Below are 13,717 nucleotides of genomic sequence, written 5' to 3'. Positions count from 1 at the left end.
GCGTTCATGAGAAGAAGTAGAGGAAGCGAGATCTGTATGCAAAGAAAGAGTGATGTGGCGTTCTATCCTCTCTGCCTACCCTTACGGGGAAACGGCGTGATGGTTTGTTGGCTTGTTTATTTGTAATTTTTACCGGTGACCGACATCGTCAGATTGGCGATGGTGTATAGTGGGATTTTAATGTTAGTATAATTAGTGTCCTGACGAAACCAGTGTACATAGTATAGTCGGTATACATAATATGTACATTTATTAACATTTAATACAGTTCTTCTCTTTCGCAACACGGACTATCTCTTCGTTCTAGTAACGAGAGAAACCTTTTAATACCCTGTCATCGCTCTAATTGTCTTGCCTCCTCTTTCACAGTAGTAGCCGCTCGATTGAGGAATAATCTACGCACTAATGTTTAGAGACGCCCCTTCTTTATTTACATTTAATTCAAGATTGAAATGTCACTATCTAAATATTGAAATTGTTCCTTTATCCTTCTTCTTTCCTTCCCATCCCCTCTCCTCTCTTCATAGTATAGTGTTATTATTTTTTTACACATATATTTATTTTTGTTAATCTTTGCTTTTAATTTTTGTATAAAATTGTAAGATTCAATATGTCCATGTATTTATAATTTTCTCAAACTGAACGGTTTGGGTAGGTAGGAAGAAATTGCCTTAAGGCAATATGCCCGCCCTTATATGTATATATATTGTTTATGTAAATAAAGTGTCAAAATAAATAAATAAGTTCAGTGTGAAATATAATCCGTCGTTTTGTAGCGGTTGGCGCGCTCGCCTACCATTTTTGAGATCCCGGGCTCGATTCCCGGCAGGGTGGACGTGAAACATTGATTTTGAAGGTCGTTCAAACGGCAATAATTTCGAACCCTAGCGATATATGATTCCGGAATTTTTATCGTCAGTTGTCGATAAATTTCTTATCGTATCTTAGTGATGGAGACATTGATGCGGCGTTAATTTAGAATGATAAGAGAACCATTATTAATTAAACTTATTTGTTTTAATTATCGAAAAACGTGTCTCGGAAGAGATAATTAATCACACTTTGCAAAGAAACGCAAACAGAACAAATTCCAATACAATAGAGTTCTCAGAGGAGATGGAAAACCTCTTTTAATAGGGACAGAACTGTGGGCATTTAGATTGCCTAAGTTAATTGATGACGATTAACCGTTCTTAAGATAAAAGAAAAACAAACCATCACGCCGTTTCCCCCGCAGGGGTAGGCAGAGAGGATAGAACGCCATAACACTCTATCTTGGCATACATACCTCGCTTCCTCTACATTCATACATCTTCTCATGCACGCACGCCGATTATTCCTACTTTTGACATGTCCATCTTCAAGTATTTGATGGACTCGATCGTGCCATGTCTTTCTCGGTCTTCCTCGTTTTCTGCATCCATCAACATTTGCATCGTAGATCCTTTTAGCCGTTCTTTCGCTGTCCATTCGCTCTACATGTCCGAACCAACGCAGCGCCCCTTTCTTGATTCTGTCGATAATGCGTGTCTCGACCTTACACACTTCACGGATCTCGACATTTGTGCACCTATCATTTTTTTTATTTATTTACAATTTTAAAAAACCCGTTAGGGTTACATCAGAAATTTAATATAGTCTAGTCATTTTATGTCTCGTCTAGTCTAGTTAGTTCAGTCATCATGTGCTTTTTCAGATTGATTTTAAATTTGTCTCCAGTAAAAGTTTTCAAGTAGTAAGGTAGGTCGTTGTAGTGTTTAAGTCATACATCGTTTTACCACACATTCTCCTGAGGGATCGCATTTCGACAGCATTCAACGTACTTTCATCATCATTTTTCCAATTCCATACTTCGCTCCCATGCATTAGAGTTGGCACTGGAACTCCGTTGTGAACTGCTAGTTTAGCCTCCTGCGATAAATGTATCAAAATGGTTCAAAGTGAATCAATTAAAATTACTAACTAACTAACTAACTAACCATCACGCCATTTCCCCGGAGGGGTAGGCAGAGAGGATAGAACGCCACACCACTCTGTCCTGGCACACTTCCTTTGCTTCCTTCACATTCATACATCTTCTCATGCACGCACGTCGATTATTCCGACTTTTCACATGACCACATTCAAGAATTTGTTGTACTTGATCATGCCATGTCTTTCTCGGCCTTCCTCGACTTCTACAACCAGACACATTCGCATCATAAATCTTTTTAGCCGTTCTTTCATCATTCATTCGCTCCACATGACCGAACCATCGCAAAAGACCTTTCTTAATTTTGTCGATAATGCTTAACTCAGCCTTGCATTCTGCTCTAATTTCGACATTAGGGCACCTATCATACATTGTTTTTCCGCACATTCGCCTGAGGGATCGCATTTCAACAGCATTCAGCTTACTTTCGTCCCTTTTTTTCCAACTCCATGCTTCGCTTCCATACCGCGGGTTGGTACCAGAACTCCATTATGAACTGCTAATTTAGCCTCTTGCGATAGACACTTATTTGCTACGACAGACTTTAAGGCACCATTAACTCTGTTACCGGCACTAACCCTCCTTTCAATATCCTTGTCCATATTTCCATCTCTAGTAAACATACTACACAGATTAATTTTAATTAAAATTAAATTAAATTAAATTAAAATTAAATTTAAATTAAATTAAAATTAAATTAAAATTAAATTAAAATTAAATTAAAATTAAATATCCCCAATTAAAATTAAATATCTCAAAAACAAAATATATGGACAAAAACGCGAAAAAATATACCCCAGGGATAAAATATTGATATTGATAATTTAAAAATAAATTCTGTGGATGAAATAAAGTATCTCAGAGTTTACTTGGATAGATATTTGAATTTCAAAACACATTCTCGATATGTAACAAAAATAAAATCATTAATGGGAAGTTTACGAAATTTAATAGACATGAAGAGTAGTTTTCTTATTTATAAAACAATTATATGTCCACACATAAATTACTTTTCTTCATTCTTTTGTTATGTAATGAAGGAGAAATTACAAATATACAAATTCTTCAAAATAAGGCGATGAGGATTATACTCAAAAGAAATATCTATTCTAATGTAGAAAAAATGCACAAAGAAGCTGTCTCGCTCGCGGTAAAGCGGCAAATTAAATATTATGTGGCTATTTTTATGCGTAAAATAATTAAGGGGATGAATAAAATAAAAACAATAATAAAATTTCCATCAGAGATTAGGAGTTGTTTTGGACTATAAACTGACATACAACGAGCATATAGATAATACAGTAAATAAATCACTGAAATTACTCGGCTTCATTAACAGAATATCCTCTGATTTTACTAATGTCCGTACAATCAAAACTCTTTATTGCTCGACTGTTCGCCCTCTTCTAGAATATGCCTCCTAGAATAGTGGTCTGGTCTCCATTCTATGTCAATCGCATAAATCACATTGAATCAGTCCAACATCGCTTGCTTCGAAAAATAGCGTGGATGCTCGCACTAGAGGGAGATAATTATTCTTACGCTGAAATAGAGTCAATGTTAAATATTTCTAGTCTACAAAAACGTAGAACTAATATTGACTCCATATATATGTTCGGCATACTAAATGGTATAATCGATGTTCCATCATTACTGGGACAAGTAAAATTCAATATTCCGACTCGTAGATTGAGAAACAATGAAGTACTGTTCATCGACCAGCATAGAACAAACTATGACCTAAATTCTCCAATGACCCGCCTTTGTCGTATTGTTAACTCGAGACAAGATCTGGACTTTTTTGGTTTAAGTTTACAAGGATTTAAACGAGCACTAAATAAATAGTCCAGATCTTGTCTCGATGTCCCTTATGTTTGTCAATGCTTCTTTCTTTTTTATTTAATGTTTTAAACTATTCTTTTATTGTAATATTTAAACCTTATAAATTGTATACATGGACAATGTCCGTTAATAAATAAATAAATAAATTTAACCAACAATGTCATACATATGAAACAAGGGGTAAAAAAAGATAAGATTAGCAATGAGGAGAAAAAAAGAATCTCAAAACTCATTGTACAAGGATTGAAGCTGTACAATGAGTAACCTGAAGAAATAAGAGATATAAAAGATCGAAATAATATTTCAAATTAATTTGTAAAAATATGTTATTGAGAAATTTTTATAAAAAATTGTAATGTTTTGAAAGTTTATATTAGTTCTTAAGATGTTATGAATTAACTTAATAAAGCATGTATAAATAAATAAAGATTTTTTATATTTTTTATTATTATTACAAAACAAAACAACCGATTTTGTTAAAGTACCTAATTGAAAACTCAAAAATTGATGTGGTCAAGTCCATCGGAGATTTAGGAGTTGTTTTGGACTATAAAATGACATACAACGAGCATATAGATAATACAGTAAATAAATCACTGAAATTACTCGGCTTCATTAACAGAATATCCTCTGATTTTACTATTTAGAGTGACGGCGGACTTTAAAAATATTAATACCATCAAAACTCTTCATTGCTCACTAGTTCGACCCCATCTAGAATACGCTTCTCCTATTTGGTCTCCATTCTACAGGACTCATATTGACCACATCGAGTCTGTCCAACACCGTTTTCTAAGAAAAGTGGCATGGTTGCTCGGATTACAAAGGGGTAATAATTATTCTTATTTGAAATAGAGCAATCTCTTAATCTGTCGACGTAGAACTGAGATCTTATATGCATTTTCAAATAATAATAAATAATATTTAAACCCTATAGATTGAATACATGGACAATGTCCGTTATTAAAAAAAAAAATTGCGATGATAACTAGGTTAATTAGATTGATTCCGTTTTTATTTTACTATGTTAAAACACTAATTTAAGACATGATTCATTATTCTTACTGTTAAATGTTTCCCTCGGTACGGGACACCACACGCACACATTATTCTGTATAAAAAATATATACAAAATTGTAAAAGTATAAATAAATAAATTTCTAAGAGTCGTAAGTGTATAAGTCACTGCACAACTCTGCTCCGGAATATCTAAGGGAACTATGCATTCCAGATGAACTAGCTGACAGGCGTCTCACGCTTAGATCAGCTGCGTCTACTGCGAGAGGAAAAGTTATTATACCTCTACGCAAGCAGCGCACTAAATTTAGTGAACGCGCATTTGCGGTCGCAGACCCTACGGCGTGGAATGCTCTCCCAGCAGAGGTGCGAGGCTGTGAAAGTGCAGTGATGTTTCGGAAAAAACTTAAAACCCACTTGTTCTCTAAATCATTTGAATAAATCCGTAGCACGTGACAACAAAATAAATTGTTTTAATTAAATTACAAATTTAAAAGCTTCAATTAAATTAATTTAACAATATAATCACTATGTAAAGCGCCCTTGAGGTATTTTATTACGAAAATGGCGCTATATAAGTTATCCATAATAATAATAATAATAATAACTTGTGCCGGAAAAATGGAAATCGAATTGTGGTAGACTGGGATTTGTACCTCGGACCTTTGGCTCGTCAGTCCACAGTCCTAAGTTAAAATTAATGAATTTCAAAGTAAGAATGCTGTTGCAATCAAAATAATTAAATAAAAGCTGCATAAATATTACGATTTTTTATTAAAAACATTAAATTTGTTAAAACTTAACGATAGAAGGAAAATTATAGACCTTTTAAATTTATTCAAAATTGTAAATTCAATATGGGATTGCCCTGAACTGTTATTATCTCTCATCAACTTCAGGGTGCCTGGAAGAATGACTAGACAGGTGCCACCGTTTTGTAGCAACAATTCACGGACAGTGTATACTTGTAATGCAGTTTTGAATAGACATCATGAACTCGGCAATAGTTATTCCCACGTATCTGATATATTGAGTGTAGGGTATTGTTCCTATAGAACCTTTTGAACTTTTTCAAATATGGTGAATGGTAATTATATTTATTTATTCATGCATTTCATATAGTTTTTTGTTCACTTTGCCTAGCTGTGTGAAACAGTACTTATGATTTTCTTGTTGTTTTACTGTAGAATGTTTTATTATTTAAACTTTCTATTGAATAAATATGCTGTATAATTTTTAGGTTATTTTTTTAAATATGAATCTTGATAATTTTTGGTTTGATTTTTTTTTATTTTTATAAATCTTGTTTTTAAAAGTCATGTTTTTGAAAAAAGAGGAAAAAAATATGTTAATATTATAAATGTTTGTAAAAGGCAGATTTGCCGTTTATGTTAATAAAATAAAATAAAATAAAAATAACTAGCAGAATGTTTAATAACTGTCGCTCAATCAGATACTATGAGACTTTACAATTTCACATACACATTTCTTCAAATTGCCCTCAAAAATCCTTATTTTAATCAGAATTTTAACAATGGCAAATTATCAAAGTGTATTTTATTTTTCAACAATATTTTGAGTTTGTCCAAAATTTTTAAAGACAAGGACTGGATTTAATTCCGTAGGGAGCTGTTTATAATAACATATAACAACAGAGATAAAGAACATTTTAGAGAAGGTAATATATAAGGCTTATGACCTGTCTTCTTTATTTTTTTTACAGTACTTATGCATAAGACGTAAAACAGAGTATTTTTAATGTACAGAATACTGATTTTTAAAATCTTGACGTGTTATATTGTTGTATTAAATGTTTTTAAAAATCTCTTTTGGATTAGAGCGAAAAAAAACAATAACTTAAGAAAATGTCATATATTTACGAGTATTTATTTTTAAACAAGCGTTTTTTATTAAATTTTATTTTTTATTTTATTTTATTTAGAAAACATACAGTCATACAAAATAAGTACTAAGAACAACAATTTTTTAACATAAAAAGACCAATTAAGTTTTCATAAATTAAAAAGATATAAACATTAAATGTGACAAAAAAATAAAAAAGAATTTTAAGTGAGAAAAGGATAATTGTTGACATTTGCGTTTTCCATGGAGGTAATAAATAAAAATACCGAATGTACACTCCGAGCCATCCACGCACACACACGAACGCACATATAAAACATACACAAACATATACATTACATGCGGCACACATACATAGCATAAACCACTCGAGATGCACATTCAGCAACTATCCCAAATAATCGACCCCATGAAGAAATTTTCTGTACAAATGCAACGTGCAGTTAAAAATGTCTACATCAATACTGAGTCCGTTATAATTTCTACAGGTACGTCTAATGAATGAATTCGAGGTATAATTGTTTTTACAAGTTGGTACATAAAAAAGGGAATTTAATCTAGTATAGCGAAGAGGACAACGGAAACCAATATTTTGTAAAAGTATGTTTTATGTTCTTTATAATAATAATTAATTGAGTGTAATTAACATGCACAGTACAAATTATATCGGAAAAAATATGCATATACACTTATTAATCAATATTTTTATTAGTAAATTAATATCACATTTTCCTAACCATTGTATTTTTTTTTCACAAACACAACCCTCTAATCCAACACCAAATTAAAAAGAAGACATCACATATGATTAAAATTTAATTGTAGATTTTAAATGCGCTAGTGTGAGTTTTCTGAACGCGCCAGCTTAAATTAAACCACCAGTATCTATCTCATTTAGGATTTTAACCTGAGCAGCCACCGAGTCAAAAACACTCGCTCTGGGTCTATTTTACACACATAACTGTATTCTTTATTGGCATGGACGGCCCGAAGCCAGTATTAACGCCCAAGTAAGAGGGATTCTCGCTTACATTTTTATTTCTGACTTAGCGACAATTTTGTGACTCATTTTCACAGAATTAAGTTTTATTGTAACCTTATTTTGGGTTTTACGCAGATAATTAATAATTAAATGAGAAAAATATATTTACAGTACGTAGATTCAATTTCGTTAGTCATTCCCGGGTTACATTGGAATTCAATATAACATTGGACAAAAACCTGACTCATATATAACTGATTACTTTCTAAGAGAATAAAAAAAGCTTTATCAAAACATTTTTATTTATTTGTTTGGTACCACCGCTCGAGCCCAAGAGTATGTTTGGGGTAATGGACACAAATTCATGTTTTTTTTTTAATGCTTTGGATCAGAAGAGTATTTTATATCAAAAAAATATAGTTCAATGGAGAGATATTTTAGTAAAAAATCAAGAAATTCGTATCCAAATATGTATCAATATAACATTGGACCACCCATAAAAACGTTATGTTGTATCATGTAATTTTATAAATTTTGTGGTCAAATTTAGTTATATGGAGCATTCATAACACCAAATAATTCATAAATTTGCAGCTGGCTCAATCCAATAAAAAAAATATTATAAAAAAACTTGTTGAAGTGGTCCAATGTTACCCGAAATGACTGTTATGTTTTTTTATGTGTCTTTTAATGGAAACCGTTGCCATGAGTATTCAAACATTCGGCCCAGTCAAGGGTCAAAAGATAAAGATATTTTTAGTGTCCAACAACGCCCATTCATCAACTTTATTAACAGCGATGCAATAGCCGGCCGCATATTTAACTCGATAATAAATTGACCACATCCGATTGCTCTACACGCGAAAATCACCGATAACGGAGCGAATGGAACTCAAAATCCGCCAATAAAACTCGACACAGCGATGCATCGGAGAGCCACTGAAGAAAACAACGATTCTGTCATGTCTAAAAATGGGATTTTAGGATTTAAAATAATCAGCCCGCGATTGACAGACACACCCCTGTCACGGTTGAGCACGGGAAAACACTCGTAAACACTGCTTTACTGATACAAAAAACTAATTTTAATGCAATACAGGCGCGCTGGGGCGCAAATCACAAGATAATTATTGACAAAACTCACCGATATTAAAATCCAAAATCCGTTTTTCACTGCACTTTAGTCGCGGTCTCGCGATATCTCCAGCAAATGGCGTCGTGCTTTGCCGAAATCACACAGCACTTCACAAAACGCGGCGGCACTTGTTTATTTCAATAATTGCAGGTTTTCGGACTCGTTCGAATCGATTCACCGCCCGTTCGACAATCGATGTGGGACCTGTTATAAAGCGTCTAAGATGGATCCTTCCACATCCGCTGTCGTGTGCGCGTGCGCAGCTCTGCGGAACGCACACGCGCGAATCCGACCCGACAAAAGTTCAAACGCACAAAATCGCCAAAAATATACAATGAAATGCGAAAAAAAAACATTAAAAATCATTCATTTATATTGTTTAATTTAAAAAAATAGCTAAACCGTAACATGAACGCTGTTTTGATGTAGTAAACATTAAAATACTCCGCACGTGTATGGCGCTTTTCACGCATATCCCAAAACGCGAAAAATGGTCGTATTCAAAATAAATTACCACTTCACTTTCGTTGACCGAAATTCTGTTATATTTACACTTTCTTTTTTGATTATTCTGATTGCGTTGGATCTTTCTGTGATTGTTCGGTATTTTTTTATGGATAAATGTAGTTGGAGGCGTACAATTTTGAAAAAGATATTAGATATTATATACTTGAAATTTTGGAACGGGGCCCGAAATACAACTAGCGGTGAAAATTGTAAGCACTCTGTAGGTGTTGCCACCTTGTCATTTACATTTCCGCTAAAACTTACACAAAATCCGTCGAATTCCCGTAAAAACTTACTTCGATTTTCGCGAGATGTTCCGCTGATGATTTGATTTTTTTTAATGAAAAAAAACAACAACACTATACTAAAATGTTGTGTTAAATTTTCATTTGCACTCTTAAAAATCATCATTCCCATTCCCCATCTAATGGTGCATAGGGCTCTGTATTAGTATGCAAAACGCAACGTATCTTGATTTTTTTGTTTCATGAAGGTAAGATAAGATGATCAGTCTTACGTTTCTGGTGCCAGTCCAGGGACTATGAAATTTAGTGTAAAAACATATTTTTAAATAAATCTATCATGTCTACCGTGCCGGGAATCAAACACGAGACCTCTTGCATGGTAGATTAGAGAGGTTTATTTGATTTTTTAATAAAATACTTAAGCTCATTAAAATAGCATTATATCAACTCATACTAATTAACTATAACCCAAAAAAAATCTGATAATGATCCTTAAGATAAAAATAACTTTGTTTAATTTACGTTCATATAATTTTAAATTATCTATACTTACCTCTGTTTTGTATAAATACATTGAACTCCTTAATAAAGATACCAGTCTTGAAGATGTCGCGAAAGCGATGAAACCGGTTACTGGATGTTCCAAATTTGTGGATTAAAGTATCACTCATCTTTTATTTCTATAATAAATTACAATGAACTTCCATCAAGAATTTTCACTTACAAACTTAAATGTTTAACCCTTACGCTGCTACGCAGTTTTTCAAGAATCTAATCAGAAATCCTCTTATTTATACATTTCAAAAATATTTTATCGAATACGTTGTTTTCCAAACACACTACTGTTTTATCAATTAATAGCAATTCCAAGAAAAATCTTCCATTTCATAAATATCTAGTTTAAACCCAATGGAGTGAGCAAGAAAGAAAATTCGTGCCGCAAATAGACAATTTTCGTACAGCGGTTGTAAACCCTTTCTAAATTGAAAATAAAAACAAACAAAACTGATCTCGTACTGCAATCTCAAGGCGCATTGTTATTATTGAAACGAAATAATTATGATAGTTTTTTTGTTGATTGCGGGGCAAAGTGCTCTGTTATATATTATCAAACCTACCACTGCCATAAATGCATGCTAAACAAAAATTGAGTAAAATATATCTTGAAATTTGTTGCAACAGAGAGGGAAAACATTTTTGCCAAGGGAATATGGAAGTCTAGGCATTTACAGGACTTATGATCTGTCATTGGCTGGTTCAAATGACCACTTTACACACTGCGAAATATTCACTATTCTGGGTATGTTTACACATGCACATTCATGGTTATTTTTACATTACCTCAACTCTTCCATCTGTTGACTTTTGCAAACTAAAAGAGCTGAAACCTTTATTGATGTCGGTGAGTTTCATCTGGATAAATTATTTTACCTCCTAGGTAATGCCTAAAAATACTTTAAATTTTTTATGCAAGTTATTTTAATCAACAATATTTTGAGTATGTCCAAATGTTTGTAGGGAGTTATTTAGATTGAAACTTAAAGGTAACCGGTAAATGTACTAAGTGATATTATTTCTTGGTAGTTGTCATAATATAATTTTAATTAAAAAAAATAATGTTTTTGTACAACTGTCTCACAAATTGATATCTCTTCTAAGAAAAATATTCCGTTTCACTAATAGCTAGTTCACGCATAATGGATTGAGCGAGATAGACAACAGTTGCCGAAATTTCAAACAGCTGAGGTAAATTACATAATTTTTACATTTATTTATATATTTTTAATCTTACTTTGTTACTTTAACTAACAATTTAACTCTGCAAAGCGTCCTTTTTATTATGAATAAATTTACAAAATATATCATTCAAAATGATAACGGATAGTAAAAGTGATAAAGAAATAATAGTATCTCGCCGAGAAACTCAGAGGCTTAGCAGCTGAACCTATTCCGAAAGTGAATTAAACAATAATGATATTTTTTTAAGTGATAGTGATAATAATTTATAATATGACTCTTACGAAGAGCACGAAATCGAAGAAGCTTTTTCTGAAGTATTTTTGGATCAATATCGAGCTGATATACCTCATTTACGTTTTCTTTGTAGAATAGTTTGTAGAATAGAGTTTGTATAGTAATAATTACGTTTTGTTAGTAATAATTACTACCTAATGAACAGCTTAAACATTTTGATTTCCCATTACTGTGGGTACCCATTATAATAAATTAACAAATGATTTTTTTATTATTCAAACGTCCTAATTGACAATCATTAGGTTCCATGGTGAATTATTTTTATGTTTTATGGCTCTTTACTTATTTGTTTATATTCTTAATTATGGGGTTTTCCGGTGATATAGGGACCTCACAAGATAATAATTTTTATATTAAAGGTAAAGTATTCAATTAGTTATTCATTACGGAAGTACATCAATATTTTCGTAATCACTGAATCGGGTTTAATAGCGGGGAAAACACCGAATATAATTATTTTCCTCAGATGTCATATAAGTGATAAAAAATCTTACTATTAACATTGATTTATTTTTTATTTCACTGTTTCTGGAATGTAAAAAAGTTCACTGTTTCAGGTCCCGACTAGCTAGAAGTTTTCTGTGTTTAGTCGTTTCTCTTTTCTTAAAAGCACTGTGAATTTAAACATCATAAGTAAATTTATAATGAGGATGTTTAGTGGTTTAAAAAAAATTAATTGTTAATAGACGAAGCTTTTTTTTTTCAATTTTTATGTATCGTATTATCAGCGCTACGATCTTTTAAAGTTTTGTATTTCTGACATTAATCCACGTGTGACATCGCAAGGTCTCTTCCGCTTCTTCTCGGTTAGTTCTGTTGATTGGTTTATTGACGATTAGCAAACCGGAAATTACCGGATTAACCCTCTTATCATTGGTTGATTCATATGAACAAGTGACGTCGTTTAAAGTTGTTGGTTTTCATTAAAATATTTTAAATTATTTTTTATTCATTTTCAAGAAACTTTGCTGTACAATTTAATGCTTAAATTTTTACTGCGCGTAAGAAAATATTTTTTGTATTAAATTTTCCGTAGGCCTGAAATAAGTACGAAACTAAATAATAACCCGTCGAATAAGTAATTTTTATGTTTTGAAAATGTTTTATACCACTGACGGTTAAGTGCAACAAGCAGTTCCCGAATTCATTTACCCTTTTGGGGATTATGACGTCAGCATCAGTCTAGTTAGAACTTTATGATAGGGATTAACAACAACGATATATCGTTGTTTAGCAGTATAAGGGTTAAGAGAAAAATCTTATTAAAAATGGTATTAATTAAATATTGTACAACTGTATAATAAATTAACTAGTAGGTAGTCATGTACTTCATTTTGCATAAAAATGTCTGCCTTATTTATTTATTTATTAACGGACATTGTCCATGTATACAATTTATAAGGTTTAAATATTACAATAAAAGAATGGTTAAAAACATTTTTAAAAAAAAAGAAGCATTGACAAATATAAGGGACATCGAGACAAGATCTGGACTATTTATTTAGTGCTCGTTTAAATCCTTGTAAACTTCAACCAAAAAAGTCCAGATCTTGTCTTGAGTTAACAATACGACAAAGGCGGGTCATTGGAGAATTTAGGCCATAGTTTGTTCTATGCTGGTCGATGAACAGTACTTCATTGTTTCTCAATCTACGAGTCGGAATATTGAATTTTACTTGTCCCGGTAATGATGGAACATCGATTATACCATTTAGTATGCCGAACATATATATGGAGTCAATATTAGTTCTACGTTTTTGTAGACTAGAAATATTAAACATCGACTCTATTTCAGCATAAGAATAATTATCTCTCTCTAGTCCGAGCGTCCACGCTATTTTTCGAAGCAAGCGATGTTGGACTGGTTAAATGTGATTTATGCGATTGACATATAATGGAGACCAGACCACGGAGGCATATTCTAGAAGAGGGCGAACAATTGAGCAATAAAGAGTTTTGATTGTATGGACATGAGTAAAATCAGATGATATTCTGTTAATGAAGCCAAGTAATTTCAGTGATTTATTTACTGTATTATCTATATGCTCGTTGTATGTCAGTTTATAGTCCAAAACAACTCCTAAATCTCTGATGGACTTGACTACATCAATTTTGGAGTT

General features: G+C 32.3%; 1 protein-coding gene across 1 annotated transcript in view; it reads right to left on the bottom strand.

Moving 5' to 3' along the window:
* Positions 1-9,042, bottom strand: part of LOC148283045 (protein hu-li tai shao-like) — a 66,132-nt gene extending 57,090 nt beyond the window's left edge. The window contains exon 1 of the mRNA XM_088224141.1: positions 8,821-9,042. The gene's annotated coding sequence lies outside the window, so the exon portion shown is untranslated. The remainder of the gene's footprint in view (positions 1-8,820) is intronic.
* Positions 9,043-13,717: the final 4,675 nt, after the last annotated feature.

Source organism: Micrasema longulum, unplaced genomic scaffold, assembly GCF_059751315.1.
Source record: "Micrasema longulum isolate JH-2025_06_02 unplaced genomic scaffold, ASM5975131v1 h1tg000267l, whole genome shotgun sequence".
Taxonomy (NCBI): domain Eukaryota; kingdom Metazoa; phylum Arthropoda; class Insecta; order Trichoptera; family Brachycentridae; genus Micrasema; species Micrasema longulum.
Note: the sequence above shows the minus strand (reverse complement) of the source record. Positions and strands in the feature narration are given on the sequence as shown.